The sequence below is a fragment of the Clarias gariepinus genome, chromosome 3 (genome assembly GCF_024256425.1).
Source record: "Clarias gariepinus isolate MV-2021 ecotype Netherlands chromosome 3, CGAR_prim_01v2, whole genome shotgun sequence".
Classification (NCBI taxonomy): domain Eukaryota; kingdom Metazoa; phylum Chordata; class Actinopteri; order Siluriformes; family Clariidae; genus Clarias; species Clarias gariepinus.
In genome coordinates, this window is record NC_071102.1 from 32,063,125 (window position 1) to 32,080,035 (window position 16,911).

A 16,911-nucleotide genomic window follows, 5' to 3' on the forward strand; every position below is an offset into this window, starting at 1 on the left:
TGTGTGTGTTTGGGCCTGTCGTTATGTGTAATTTGACACCGTGCCGGTTTACAAACACACACACACACAAACTAAGGGCGAGAGAGAGAGGAGATGATTACCCACTTCCGCAGCGCAAGGGAGAGAAAAAACATTGGCTCAGTTTAGTGATGGAAAGTTTGAATTATTTTAGTGGCTCGGTTCTTTGAATCTCGTTCATCAAAATGAATAAATCTTTTTTTGAGTCATTTAGTTCATTTCGTTTTTTTAATAAAAAGATCCCCAGTACATCTACATACACAAATTTTAACTATAGTTCCAGTAATGAAAATATAACAATGCAGCTAAGGACATATTATAATAAACAGAATGAGTAGCTTACCTCATATCTTCTAGTCTGAGTCTTTGCAATTTGTTCTTTTAAATCTATTGCACTGCATAGCGTCTATGGGCGTCACGTGACAAATAAACGAATGACTCAGAACTTGAAGACTCAATCAGAAAGAATCGCTCAATTCTGTTTCCTGTGTACTGCACCGCATTGCGCCTATGGGAGGCACATGACAAAAGAATGAACGACTCGGAACTTGAAGACTCGTTGAGAACTGTTCAATTATGTTTCCTGTGTACAGCACTGCATAGCGTCTATGAGAGTCATGTGACAAAAAAACGAACAATTCGCTAGCTCAGTTGTGATCACGCGATGCTCGGCGTCAAAACAAGAAGCGCATGCGTGATACATGATACTCGGTACTCATAAACCAAGACTTGCTCGTTTTTCAAGTCAAAATTTATTAAAAATCTTTGCTCGTCTAGCGAAACATTTGCAAACCGTGTTACTCGCAATCCGAGATTTCACTGTATATTCAGTTGCCCTCTAAATGGCTCAGCAGGTAGAAAATACCATTTCAACATGTACAAGAGGTCTCATTTTACCATAAACCGTGTCCAGTAGAACAAATGTGAGAAGAAATTTTAACCTTCAGCTTATTTGCTAATTATGTATGTTGACGTTGCAACATTGAATAAAACAGCTAACCGTGATGTGTTTTCTTTGCTGTCTGCCACAGATGAAGATTTGACTACATGTGGTTATTGTTTTTGTGCTTGATTGGTCAAACAGAGCCATGTGATTATTTTTGCTACATCTGATTGGTGGAACACAGTCACATGGTAAGTCCACCGCTGCATTTCTCTGACAAAAATTAAGAATATTTAGTGTGTAGAATAAATGGTTAGAACAGTAACAAGTCGAGTGTGGCGAGTACAAGTAGTGTTTCTTCTTCGCAAATCTACTTAAGTAAAAATAAAAAGTATGGTGTAGTAAAACTACTTAAGTTTTTTTTTTTTTTTTTTTTTTAAAGTAACTTAAGTAAATGTAATGGAGTAAATGTAACTTGTTACTATCAACCTCTGGTTACACAGTATTATGATTCAGTACTTTTCCCCAGCTATCAACAGAGCTTGCTTCTCCCACACATCTAAGTTCAAAGATTATGCTATGCTTCATTCTTAATATTATCAGCTACAACAAAGCACATGCTCTCTTACAAAATCTGAAAAGAATGTTGCATCCCATGCAGAATAAGTTTGGCTTACTCGTGACTGTTTGAGTTACACATTAATATCTTTTCCTGTAATTGTACTTTCCCAAGAATTTCCAAATCTTTTCCTTACTTTATTAGTCAGATTGTTTAATTCTCACACAGTGAAGTGTAATTTGTTCCTTGGTTAATGTGCTTGCTCACCAGTCAGAGAAACTCCCATTCATAGACTTTAAAAGCTCCAAACAAAGCAGCATTCCATACTCCTAAAAAGTCTCTAATATTATCAGATGGAAAGAAAAGGTGTAAGTTAATGGAGGGGAAAACCCAGGATTGCTTTAATCATTTTTGTTAGTTTTTTTGTTAAGTGAGTGTAAGTGAGTCTGATTCCTGTAAACAACAGAGCTCACTATGTTCTGGCAAACCCATGGATAGAAGAGTTTCCTGTACAAAGGACTGAGGAATTTCATTGTGGCTGATTCTTAGGGGGCCAAGCTTACAGATCCCCATGACAACCCTGCTGATGTAACTATCGGAGGTAAACAGCAAAAACACTGGACATTTGGATGAATTTAGATGGTGTGCCTGTCAGTAGTGTTCAACTTAATTCACTTACATATTTATTGCAATAATACAAGACAGCATTAGAGCCTTGACTTCAGAGTAATAAGGATGCGGTGTGTACACTACCAGTCAAAAGTTTGGACACAACTTCTAATTCAATGTATTTTGTTTAGAGATTACTTTTATACATTCTAGAACAATATTGGTGATTTCAAAACTATGAAACAATGTGTCATTAATAATAAGGTAACTACACAACAACAAGACTGAATTGATATTTTAACAAAGGAAGGTCAACTGTTCCCTTTTCTGGAGTAATTCAATTAAATTCACCTTTTATTTGTGAAGCACTTATAGCAATGGTCATTGTTGCAAAGCAGCTTTTACCGAAAAAAAAGAAAATTATGGAGATGTGTATGAACTGTGAGAGAATGTGTATGAATCAAAATAATCTGATTGTTTCCAGATGAGCAAGCCAAGGGCGCGGTGAAGGAAAAACTTTCTGAGATGGCAATAGGAAGAAACCTTGAGAGGAACCAGACTCAACAAAGAACCCTTCCTCATTTGGGTGACAATGGATAGCAGGCATTGATCTGCAGTCATACTGTATATTAGGCAGCTGGAAGTTAAATATAACAGAAGATGTCTTTAAGTTAATATGAAGTCTAGTTAGTGGGTCTGTTATTTAAGTCGTTACTACTGCATGTTATTGATGCGGAGATTTCTGTAGTGGTCTTATACAGTAGTTAATTTTGTTTTAAAAAAAGCTATTTTTTTAAAATAAAAATCTAGGAGTGGAGAGATATGTTGAAGATGCTCTCCTTCCATGCTGTTTAATATACTAACTATTTAGTTTGAAGCCATTTACATTCTAATTTTTGAGCAGTCTATTTTAAAGTAGGTTCCCTTAATGCTGTGTGTGATCATTATGCCAGGAAGCCACAGTTAGTTATTGAAGGCTTAGGTAGACTGTAGGAAATTCCAGTCCTAAACAATTGAGCGACTGCAGTCACAAGTCCTCAGGAAACAGCTTCCTGCATCAGTTGAGGCCATGCCCATCTTCTTGATAAAGTGGAACCAGTGGAGCCAGTCACCATACACATCCCAAGCAGACCACACAAGGCCTCCATGCAACATGATCTCCAACCAGAAGTGGGACACCAGGATGAGTCAGACAGGTTCAGAGAAAGCATGTAAAGAGGGAATAGCAGTGAGCTACAACCGAACCCTGTGAAACACCAAACCTACTTGAGAACGTGCAGAATAGTTACCAATTAATTCTACACACTGATAATGATAAGTCAAACAGGATCTGAGCCATGAGAGGGTCGTTTCCTTAATTTCTTTTACATTTTCAAATTCATGAAGGAGAACAATGGTATATTATGCTATGATCAGTGGTGTCAAAAGCTGCACTAGGTCTAAATCTGATCCATTTTGTGTATGCTATTCATACCGTATATAGATATGAACATAGCTATTGCGCTGTCTTTTCCAGGATCTTAGATATAAAGGAGAGGGCTGATATTGGACTGTAGTTAGACAGCTCACAAGTGTCAAGGTCAGGTTTCTTAGAGGTTTAATAACTGCTAATAAAAAAAATTGTGACACTGCTATATGGAGAGATAACTATTTTTAACAGGGTTCCATTAATGCTGCCACTATTTGCTTGAAAAAATGTGTTGGAATAGGATCTAATACACAGGTTAAAGATTTTGCAGACGAGATAAGTAAAACTAATTCATTCTCTTTAACACTCTCTGTTATTTAAGTTGTTACTACTGCATGTTATTGATGCAGAGATTTCTGTAGTGGTCTTATAGTTAATTTAGCAAAAAAAAAAGCTATTTTTTAAAATAAAAATCTAGGAGTGGAGAGATATGTTGAAGATGCTCTCCTTCCATACTATTTAAAATACTAAATATTTAGTTTGATGCCATTTACATTCAAATTTTTGAGCAGTCTATTTTAGACGTGTGTGTGATCATTTTACCAGAGAGCTACATTATCTAAGGTGTAACAGAATGTTAAGTCTAAATATTCAGTGACCTGATCGAGTTCTGTGGGGTCAGACGGTGATCCAATAAAAGTTGATAACTCTGGGAGATGACTATAAGCTCTGTTTGGTTGTTGATTTAAATGTACGTTTACTGTAATGTGGTAACATACATTATGACTATGACACACTTTAAATGAGACAAGATAGTGATCTGAAATAACTTCAGACTGTGGAAGTGTCATTATATTTCTTATACTTAATTGAAAAGATATTGTTCAATCTAAAGTGCGACCTGCTTCATGAGTGGCTCTTACTACACACTGATTTACTCCTACAGACATGACTGCTGTTCTCAGTGGGTCTTCTGGATTGAATATTAAAGTCTCCAGCAATTAACGCTTTTTCTACAGAGACAACCAGGTTTAAGAGGAAATCCGCGACTTCGTACATTTTAATCACATGAATGATTCTTTCATTAAAAATATTTGTCAGTTCTGGGGATTTTAAGGAATAAGAGCTGCTTGGCTTAATAAAATGTATGAAACATCCTATATACCAATTATTATATGTTATATTCATGGTCTTATTTGTAGAGACTGATACGCCTCATATATTTAGGCGTATAGATTGATTATAATTATGTTACTATTGTGTAGGTTTGTTTATTTTTCATTAAATAGGTTGCATGACTGCAAAAGAAAAAAAAAAGAATGAACACACTGTAACATTTTTTTCTTGGAATGTGGAAGTTTCTCAGGTAGCTTGTGCTAATTAGTCACTACAGTAGAAATGCACCAGGATCATATACCAGCAGGGTGGAAAGAATAACCACAGTGACGGAAGTGTTTCACAGTCAAAGGAAAAGTCCACTTAACTGGGAAAATATACTCTGGAAACATGAATGAGTCCACACTTGCTCACACCAAACCCTTGTGTAGCCCTTCAATCAAAGTGATTTAATTACTTGGTGGTTTTGACCTGTTGTGGGACAAGAACAGGAACATACTGTATGTCCCACGAACACCTACATATGCATATCTCTTCTTACTTGCTTAAATCAATTTGGCTTAAAACTAATAAATGGTAGAAAATAATTCTTTAACAGACAAATCATAGTAAATCTAAAATTCAAACATGAGTTCACATGAAAGACACAAGGTTAATCATTTGTGTGACATTTTAAGTATAAACTTTAATAACTTTAGAAACGATTGTTTTACAATGTAGAAAATAATAAAAGGAAAGGAAAGTCCATGGAATTGGAACACCTCATATGGCTAAAAAAAAAAGTTAATAAATTATGTTCCAAAAACATTAGATGAGCCAAGGTCCACACTAAAGGGGTATAGAACAATGAGCACAACAATCATTCAGACCATTCAAGATTAGAGGAAACAATGATTGGGGAAATAATCTTACAGTCATTTATTTTAAGTGTCTGGGATGGTGCTGAGTCAGAAAGTAGTCATTGCCTTTAATTTGGCTTTTTACTGTAGATCTTTAACATATAATTTGACATGAAGAACATGTCCGTTAGGTTAACTTAGGCCAGATTTCATCTGGATCATTTTACAGTGTGCACGGGTAATAATATTACAAAACTAGGCTTTATGTTAAAAAAAAAATTACATTATAACGCAGAAAAAATGCAATAGCATGCAAATCTAGATCCTCTATTTTTATTTAAAAAAAAAAAAAGAAATAGGCAGCTTAAAACGAAGGAGTGTGACACAGTGGCTTTAGCGGTTAGCACTGTGGCCTGAAGGATTGAGAGTTCAATTCCTGCCTTGGTTCTATTTACATGGTGCTTGCATGTCCCCCACATGTTTGGTGGGTTTCTCCAAGTTTACCTCTGGGTACTCTGGTTTCCTCCCACAATCCAAAAACATGCCGAGTTGGTTCATTGTCTTTCCCAATTTGTGGCCCTGTCTACGGTCTACCCCACCTTGTGCTCTAAAGGTGCATTCCAATTGGCCTAAAGTAAACTGCAAAGCATACTTCACAGTGTGGTAAAGTGCTCGCCCTATCATCTGGAGATCGCAAGTTCGATTCCCGGGTGATGCTGTAACTCGCAGCCGGATCTCTAGAGAGAGCTGATTGCCCGAGCTCTCTCAGAGGGGAGGGATGAGAGGTACTTAGTGCTCTCACATTAATCACGGCTCTACAGCCATTCAGGGGCGTATGTGAGCTTATGCAAGCGAAAGGAGCGGATAGCGCTGTCCTCTGAGTGTGTTACACCGCCCCCAAATGGTGCATGAGCAAGCAGTTCGAAAAGTTGCGGTCGGCTGGCATCACATGGTTCGGAGGAAACACTTGATAGTCTCCCACCCTCCCGACGGAATGGTAGTAGTAGCCTTAATGTGGGAGCCCCCTAGTGACGGGGAGGAATTGGACATGACTAAATTAGGGAGAAAATCTGGGGAAACTCCCCCTATCCACAAAAAAAAATTCAGCTCGAAGGAAGCTGCGAATGGTGTCGGGAACAACTAAACAGTGGATCTTTACTTCACCGGAAAAGGGAATGAAAAATTTCCCATAAGTCGAGTGTAAAAAAGAAAGAAAAAAAAACTCGGATGCTTAGAAAAGGATTCATTTATGTATTATTATTATAATCGAAGACAACATCATATTAATAGGACACAATAATTTAAAATTTTATGTAAACAAGAAATCCAGTAAGCTAGTAATCTGTAAAAAAAAAATCTCCATACATCTTTAATAAATTATTATTTTTATTATTATTATTATTATTATTATTATTATTATTATTGATAGGCTCCCGGCCCCTGTGAACCTGTACACAGGATAAGCGTTATAGAAGGTAAAATCAAGGACAACTAAGATACAAATAGTAATGGACAGGAGACGGATAAAAATATAACAGATGACTGTGGGATCTTAGGGATCATAAAATAATGGGGGAAAGCCTGTCAAAACAAGTGATAAATTAAGTAACTACTGATCAGTATTTTTTTATGTTCAACTGTCTCCAGGGTCTCTTAAAACAGACACTCATTGATTTTTTTTCACAAAGCAAAGCTCCACTAGAGAATGCCAGCTTGTGAGATAAAAGACAAGTGATTTCTTCCTTTCACCGCAAAATAACAAGCTTGTCATCTATCTAATGCGTTTAACTAATAGTTGTTCAGGATTAAAGTTAAATTCATTAAGACACACACTATCTAACATTCAGTCCATTGCATCAATACCTATAATATACAGTACATGTAGAACCAGCCATGTGGTTGCTCTCTCACTCACTCCCTCATCATCTATACCGCTTCATCCTCTATTCAGGGTCGCGGGGGGCCTGAAGCCTATCCCAGGAGACTTAGGGCACGGTGCAGTGTACACCCTGAACAGAGTGCCAATCCATCACACGGCACACACACACTCACACACTACATGCAATTTGGGAATGCCAATTAGCCTAATCTGCAGGTCTTTGGACTGTGGGAGGAAACCTGAGTACCCAGAGGAAACCCACCAAGCAATGTGATAAGATAGTCGAGTCCCACCTTGTCCCCATGGTTGATGGGTTTCCTCCCAAAGTTCCAAGACATGCAGATTAGGCTAATTATTGCTTTCAAGTCAGCCAAGTCCCCTGGGATAGGCTCCAGGCCTTCTGCAACCCTGAACAGAATAACCGGTATAGAGTATGAATGAATGACAGTAACATCAAAGACGTGTTAAGTACAGTTTTGGATGATTCAATTCAATTCAATTTTATGTGTATAGCGCTTTAAACAATTGTCATTGTCGCAAAGCAGCTTTACACAATCAAAAGAATTATGGAAGTTTGTATGAAATGTGTATGAATAAAAATGATAAGATTGTCTCTGATGAGCAAGCCAAGGGTGACAGCAACAGTGGCAAGAAAAAAACTCCCTGAGATGGCAATAGGAAAAAACCTTGAGAGGAACCAGACTCAACAGGGAACCCATCCTCATTTGGGTGATAACGTATAGCAGGGATTGATCTGCTGTCATACTGTAGGAGGCTGGAAGTTAAGTATAACAGGAGATGTGTTTAAGTTTATATGAAGTCTGTCACAGTCAGGCCAGGCTCCGAAACAAATCAGACTCAGCGACCTCTATCACCAGAATACTAATCACCACCACCTGAAGCCAATCAACCAGAACACATAAAGACCACGCACCACGCCTCAGTCGTCGTCCGAGCTCGTACATACGAGGGTGGACTCATCTCATGATCTTCCGAATGAAAAGAGAAAGACTTACCTGTATACTTACCTGTGTCTCTGTTTTCAGAAGCTTTCCTGCTCACCGTCCCTGGACGAGGAAGCGCCGCAGTACCGTGGTGCGTGGGTCTCCGCCGAATCTCCTCGACACCCGATTCGCTCCAGTACGGCAGTACTCTCTTGGGCACTACAGAAAAGGACCAAGTCACCGTGGGTCGTAACTAGTAACAAGTAATCCTCCGAAACCTTCCTCTCGGTTCCTACCGATGCTCTATAGCCATAGCCTGCCGCTAAGTACGCTAACTGCAAATAAAACTACTCATCTTGAAACTTACCTCTGTGTGAAGTACATCTTTGTTACAAAGTCCAGTTTGTTGTTGGAGGCTCAGGTAGTCTTGTAGGAAATTCCAGTCCTGAACTATTGAGTGTCACTTCAGTCACAAGTCCTCCAAGAACAGCTGTCAGCATCAGCCGAGGCCAGGACCGTCTTCGTGGTAAAGTGGAACCATCCCCAGTCACCACACGCATCCCAGGCAGACCACGCGGGGGATCCATGCGATGAAAGCTTCAACCAGAAGGTCTGGATCACAGGAACAGGGAAAGAGAGGGAGAGAGGGACGAGAAGAGAGAGAAGAAAAGAGAAGGAGAGATGTGACCATACCTAACAGTAAGATATGGTCACGGTTACACAATATATAAGGTGAATGTATATTAAGTGCAGATTGCAGGTCACTCAGATACTGCGGTGCGAGACCATTTAATGCTCTAAATGTCAAAAGTAGTATTTTAAAACGAAATGCAAGATGCAAAATTTCACCGGGAGCCAATGCAGTGTGGATAAGATAGCGGTGATGTGCTCGTATCTTCTCGTTTTAGTGAGGATGAGGTGACTGGTTTTCAATCTGCTGCATTCTGGACTAACTGAATCTTGTTTATACACCTAGTTAGACAACCAGACAGTAAGGTGTTACAATAGTCCAACCTAGAGGTGATAAAAGCACGAACTAGTTTTCCTGCATCGTTTAGTGAGAATATATATTCCTTATCTTTTCAATATTTCTGAGGTGAAAAAATGCTATCCTGGTAATATTATCTACATGAGCGTCAAATGAAAGACTGGAATCTACAATCACACTGAGGTCTTTTATTGTTGCACTTGGTGGAACAAAAAGGCCATCTAAAGTTACAGTGTGATCAAAAAGCTTGCTTCTAGCTGCATGTGGTCGCATGACTAGAACTTCTGTCTTAAGCAGAATTAAGCAGTAGGAAGTAAATTAACATCTAGTCTCTTATGTTATTCACACTCAACTTCAACTCTCAACTTTATTAAGCTGTTGAAGTGCTGTATTTGTGCTGTGATGAGGCCTAAATCCTGACTGTTACAGTTCGTTTATGATATTTCTATGTAGATATGAACAGAGCTGCTGTGCTACTACCTTTTCCAGAAACTTGGAGATGAAGATCTTTGATATCGGCCTTGGGTAGGTTTTTTAATTAGTGGTTTAATAACTGGTAATTAAAAATATTTTGGGATATACTCACTGCTGAGTAAAAAGTTAATTATTTTCAACAGGGGTTCTGTTATTGCTGGTACTATCTGCTTGAGAAAATGTGTCGGTATAGGATCTAATACACAGATTAATGATTTTGCAGAAGAGATGAGTGAAATTTGCTAATTCTCTTTATGGGCATAAAGTATGCTAGGTTCTGATGTGATGGAGTTAGTTTATTATCTGTATCAATTAAATTGTCTGTTTCAAAGCATGAATTAGCCTAATATTTATGATTAGGTTATTTAAAAAAGTTCATGAAGTCCTCACTACTGTGTGTTGTTGTTGTTGTGGAGATTTCTGCAGTGGTCTTACTTCTAGTTAATTTTGCTTTGATATTAAATAGAACTCTAGGATTACTAGGACAATCACTGGACAGCTAAAATGTGCTAAAATACAGCATTTTTAAAAATGGCCACTTTGTTTCTAGTTCCTTAAACTAGCACCCAAAATACTTTTCTAGATCCTCTATTTCCATACCAAACCAATAATTAGACAGCTTGAACTCAGAACATATAACAAAGATTTAACCAGGAAAAGACAGGATATGGTTCAGTTTTCTTAAATATAGCGGATATGACCCCAACAGTCAAAAGGTTATTGCTACTGATCTTAATCACTCTAGTCATTTGTTAGTTACAAGTGGAGGTAGATCAATTGTCTATAGTGGCGTGAGAAGGAAAGCCTTAAGTGCTCTGATTCTGGCGAATGCTTATACAACTGAAAGCAAATACAGAATTGTGGATTTTGTCCTACATTAGCCAAATCACTCTCCTTAATCAATATGACTCAAAAATAAAATAAAATAAAATGGAACGCAGACAATACAGCCAGGGAAGTACCCAAGAATTTAGGCAGTTTCCAAATATGATGTGTATTTCTGTAGAAATTACATAATCCATTTATCTCAGTTCCAGGTTCAGTTTTTAGCTGTGTGCTTGTAAATGGGAGAGTACAATGTAAATATATACTAAACTAGATTTCAGAATACTCAAAGTATATAAAATATGTTGTTCATTCATTTATTTATTCATTCATTCACAAACCATCAAGAAGTTAGGAGAAGTGGGAAATCTAGGGCGTACCAAGCAAGCTCTTACATGGACGCTCTTAAATTCACACACTGGGAGCAAATTAGTTTAATCAGTTTACCATACACTAAGTTTTAGTACACTGAAAAAGTTATTTATGTATAAAAATATTAAAATTTAAGGCAAGTAAAATATGTTGTTTTAAGTTGAAAAAAAATGAGTAACAATATGTTTAAAATTATGGTGAAAGTGTTTCAGTTAAACAAATTAAATACAATCAAGTAGCCTACATTACAAAAGTAAAATAGACATAATATCAATATGTAAAGGCTACATGAGGCCAAAATCCCTTTTTTTTTAAACCGTATTTAAGAGAAGACCATGAAAACTTGGCACACGAGAAGCGGCTTCAAAGATGTGGAAAAATGACGTCCAACTAAGCGGACCTAAAAGTAGCTTTAAGGAAGTAAGAAGCGGAAGTAATGAAAGCAATGAGCCGGTGACTAAATGCATGGGAAATGGTTGTTGTTTCCATTATGTCCAAAAGGAAAGATAAGATATTTTTTCCATGATATAAATCCGTATTCAAGGACACTTTTGTCCTTTGATTTTAAATCCATAAAAAAAAATTTCATACATTAAAGTTACCCATAAACATTGCTTTAGGCTGCTGCTGTATGAGGGGCTTTCAGTGGCTCTAAGCACACTGCTCATCATTCCTAACTTGTGTCCAACTTGTGGAAGAGGCCACACATATCTTTTGGAATTGTACATACGATCCTTTACCAAAACCACCTGCACATTATTAAAACACAGCTGGGAGGTAATGCAACACCCCTGTACAGTCCTGACCTTACTTCACAGAATTTCCACGTTCAAGCCATTAAAGTTCCTGGAAGGCTAGCATTTCAGACGTGAAGCATTTCAGGCGATAAGGGGATCAAGAGATTATATGGAGAGTTTTTACTCTCATAATTGTGTTCAGTTTTTCTGCACAATTCACACACTATACACACAAGTCCCGCTTTGTCTTGAACGGCCCTGTACTTTTTTTTTTTTAATATAATTTCACAACATTTTACATTGTCAACATTGTCATCTGATATGTCTTAGTACCCTTTAAAAAAGGAAAAGTGCCAAGTGACTTCAGATTGAGAAACATTGAGAACAGATAACTGGGGAAAACGTTTTTGTTAGCCATGGAATATAAGGAGATTTATGTATGTGTTACATTCAAAAAAAATTCTTTGCCAATATTCCAGCTTTTAAGTGTGTCATGGCGATTACTGAAAATTAGAAATCTAGCCTTAACTAGTTAGTTAGGCAGTATTAGTTAGGACTGGTAAAAGCATAGTTGGCTCCAATGGCAACAAGTGTGAGAGAACGTATGAGTCAGAATACTAAGTAAGAGCACCTGAGAGTCTACAGGTTTCTACTTGTCATTATGAGTAATGTTTCATTTCATCATGTAATCTTGATCCCAACATCCTGCTGGGACTTTTGGAATTTTAGAGAACTTCATACACAATACCAGATATCAAAATATTTAAAAAACATTTTTTACTGTATGTATAGCATTATGTAGGAGCTTTTTGTGGTCAAAATACAGGCAGGAAAACAAACAATGCAATCAGGCTTAAACAGATATTCAGTTATAATTCTCCAAGTTCTAAAAAGGTTACTTTAAACACTACCCTGTAATTATGTTTTAAATTACATATTTACTTGCGTAATGTTTCCACAACGTAGCTCGAGTCAAAGTAAAATTCGCTTTTCAAATCTTTTAATTAAATTTAATTGTATTTTATTTTTATGCCTTATCCACCCTCCATCATCCAAGATGAGGGGTATAAGAAACTGCTGCTTAGACTGTGTCACATGCCAGCGTACGACATTATAAGGATAGCACTATATGCTCTTTTCTACATACAGTACATACAGTAGTCTCTCTTAAAATTGGTTGATGTTGCTCTGATTGACATCAAATAGTGTAACACCATCCCATCCGTTTAGAGGACAGGACAAACTTTGCTTACTGGACCACCAGTCAACAATAGCAGCATTCCAACCAATTTTCCAGTTAACATGTTTTAGAACAATTTAATATGTTTATGCCATAACATTACAGCAAAAAACATTATACCCAGTACTGTGTAAATTTCTCTTGTGCCTGCTGGGGTTAGGGGGTGGAGTCGGGCAAGATGTGCTGGCCTTTGGTCCTTGTGGGCATTTGTAAGTTAATGTTATGGCTGATCGATGTCCTGTACCTGTATATACATTTTAATTCCTACAATTATTGCTAATTTATTATTCAATTATTAGAAAATGTTTTGCTAACCTAGTAGTGTTAACTTCTCTCTCTCTCTCTCTCTCGCAAGCTACACATGGCACTCCTGTGCTCCCAGTGTTCCAGACCCCTTCTGCCTTCTGGCCCTATCTAACCCATCCTGGTGCCCCGCTTCTGGTTGGCTATGTTGTTGCCCTTCCCCCCCATGTGGCTAATTGGTGTTTCCATAGTGCCTGTAGTTTATGATTGAGTTTGACTAATTGTGCCTTGTGATGGGTTGAGACGACACACATGGTGTACCCTGCCTTGTGCCATGAATTGCCTTGGATAGGGTCCAGGCCTTCCCATGATCCTGAATAAATAAGTAAATAAATGTGTGTAAAATAGACTGATCATATCCAGAACTTTTCAATAATTCGTACATTTACTCTTGCATGCATGCCTTTACTTGAGAGTACAGTTCATCGATGCAACTATAAACCAATGATTATGAAATTCAAAACCCAAAGCCCAAGAAAAACACATCTCTGCATGTGGTTGGTAAAGGCTACTCCGGTTTGTGCTTAGGGCTACAGTAATGCGAGTCGTGCTTTGTTTTTCTTCTAAAACCCCCACACTAGGAGGCTGTGAACTGCAGGGAACAGAATGTGTTGAGACAGCTGGACACTATAGACAAATCAAGGTCAGGCTTTTTCATCATATCAAACACACACTAGAGTGAACACACTAAACAACGTGTCATTTAGATTGGACAGGGGTTGGGACGCCCATGTGACAGGGTGAAAAAGCTGCATACTGTATTTGCAGCTCAAGGACAGTTTGTGATCCATGTGTGTCACTGATAAGGACAACTTCGATCCAGCTCCTGAGTTGTGTCTCCACTTCCAGCAATGTTCAACAAAAAATCCTTTATCAGTCCTTTATTATTCATGTTACTTTATGGTTTCGGTAACCAAACCTCTGGAGTGTTCTTCTGTGAGAGTTAGCAAAATAATGGCCTTGGTACGATTCTGAAAGAACCCAAAACTTGTCTCCTGAGCATGAGAACATTTTCACCACAACATTTCACTTACTTAAGATCTGCTCTTTCCATAATTGAGTGCAAAAGTTTGCATACCCCATGAAAAGGAAAACAGTTTTGATGAATTTCTGAATCGAATTTCCCCTTATGGTGGTAATTCATATTCTGTAGCAGAAGTTCTGCCAGTAATGCAACTTAAAATCATCACTTTTTATAGGTCATAATTCCAGTAGAAACAGCAAACAGAGGGACTTATATGGCAGATCATTAAGGCTTATAATAAATAAATAAATAAATATAATTAAATCATGTAAAATGGTTATGATGAAGTTTTCTGTAAGGAGTCTTACTCCCTTCATGAGATGGGAAAGGAATGACAGTGTTGACAGTAAATGACAGGAATGAACTGTGATCCATATCATTTAATACAATTTTAAATAGTCATTAATCATGACATGGCTTTCATTAAAAAAATGTAAAAGTCTAATTAATGATAAATTGAGGTGGAATGAGAATATGCCTGTCTGCTCCCACAGAAAAAAATAGTATACCACAGCCTGCTGTGTAAGGGACGTGTGGATTGATTTGTTCTCCAAATTCCCAAGATCCCAATCCGTTTGAGCATCCATGGAATGTTTTGGACAAATCTCCCAGTGCCAGACACCACTACCTACCCCTTGGCAGCACAAAAGGAAACTCCACAATATTGGGATTGATGTTTTGGGCTGTAATATTATTGCTGATCGGCGTACATCTGTTCACCTTTATAACTTTCCCGATCCTCTTTAGTATCCTGTTTGTACCCTTCTGTCACAGTTTGACTTTGCTTTATGATTTAAACACAACGTCTTCACCATAAATGTTTATCATTTTAGTGTTATATAAATATAATACATAGCTATTATAGATAAATAATAAAATATAGACTTTTCTTTCCTTCCCTCAAAACAACTATTGATCTTGAAAGCTATTCTGCAATAGCACATCTTAGGGAAAAAAATGGTAATTTCCCAACAACCTGCCTTGTCCTCACCAGAACAGCCCTCCCTTACATTTTCATGCAGGAAAAATATGTGACTTGATCTTCTGATACACTAAAATGACAGTAAGGCTTTCATTCTCATCTTAGCTGGCCATAGATATGCTTATCAGTGTAACAGAAAGATCAAAACTATGTACAACCTGCCAGTCATCACTTTTATGTTTTAACCTCCCCATGTGGGTTCACTGAAAATGAAACCCACTGATTTTTCAGCTTTTCGACACATTCTTGAAATGACCCCCCTTTTTTTCTTGGTGATTTAAATAGCCTCAGTGTGGTCAGGGATGGTCCTGCAGACAATTGGGCACACAAAAGCGAGCTTGCTGAGATGTCACATGGTTTCTGGTAAGAACCCGGCTTTCTGCCTGGACTCATGGGAAATTTCCCCCTAACGCCCCCTCTACAGGCAAAAAAAGGAAAGTCCCTTTACACTGGGGCAAACGGAACACAAAATACAATTAATACTGTTAAAAAAAATATATACATATACTTTTAATACAAAAAAAGCATATGGTACAAAGTGAGATTTATGGTTTGGTGGTTAGCCAGAGACACAGACATGGAACTGATGTGATAAAGAGGAAAAGCAGCACGGGTGACAAAACACTGCGTTTAAGCAACGCGGTAAACACAGAGAAGCAGAAGCCAGCTCAACATAACAGCACTGACACATATCTAAACAGCTGTGAACATATGCTAATATGAGATGAAAAAAACACAATATACAGTTACAAAAATACCCTCATTCCAGACTCGTGCAGCAATTCATTCATTTCTTATCACACTGAAATAAGAGAAAACCTGATTGAATCAGTTATCTGGTTATGAAACACTTTCAACCTGAAGCAACCCAAACATAATGCAGCAAACTTTTGAACCCTTTCTTCAATCGGTTGCCGTATAGCTTCAGCTCCAAGAAGTAGTGCGGCAAATTTCTCCATTTTAAGGAGAACTGTCTGAGACCATTAGCTATTTAACACCACACTTTCGCATATTTATGTCTTCATAAAGTGTCATGTGCATCAGTGTTGTATCTTTTTTTGCATCTTGTTTTGCCCTGCGGTCAGAGAAGTTTCTAGAAGCTGATCATCAAAATAACTTAATACTTTTTTACTTCAGAATCTTAGCGTAAAAATGTAATTAAAATAATTTTTCTCCTACTTACATACGATTTAAACGTTTAAATATATTGTAGCCATTGCTTACATTGTCTTTTCACAATGGTATGAACGATAAATCATTTACAAGAGAGGTCATGCTGCTGTACTAAATAGCAGCACGCCTGTGACGTAGTTCAATTCAATTCAATTTTAGTTTATTTATATAGCGCTTTTAACAATGGTCATTGTCTTAAAGCAGCTTTACAAAAATAAAATAAATTCATTAAAAAATAATTTAAAAATAAATAAATAATAATAATAATAAATTGTGTATGTGTGAGAAAAATGTGTCTAAATAATAATGAGATGAATGAATGAAATGTCTCTGATGAGCAAGCCAAGGGTGACGGCAACAGTGGCAAGGAAAAACTCCCTGAAATGGCAATAGGAAGAAACTTTGAGAGGAACCAGACTCAACAGGGAACCCATCCTCATTTGGGTGATAACAGATAGAGATGATATAACACCATGTGTGTTATGCAGCTGAAAGTACAGTACAATATAACAGAAATTATTTAAATTAACATGAAGTC

At 37.5% G+C, this 16,911-nt stretch overlaps 1 long non-coding RNA gene across 3 annotated transcripts in view; it reads left to right on the forward strand.

Moving 5' to 3' along the window:
• Positions 1 to 16,911, forward strand: part of LOC128519182 (uncharacterized) — a 51,383-nt gene that overhangs the window by 2,379 nt on the left and 32,093 nt on the right. The window contains exons 2-3 of one of the 3 annotated variants that reach the window (XR_008357838.1): positions 1,050 to 1,152; positions 9,697 to 9,848. This is a non-coding gene — a long non-coding RNA (uncharacterized LOC128519182). Of the gene's footprint in view, positions 1 to 1,049; positions 1,153 to 2,553; positions 4,405 to 9,696; positions 9,849 to 16,911 lie in introns of those variants that run through there. The other 2 variants (XR_008357837.1, XR_008357836.1) reach the window with 2 other exon arrangements.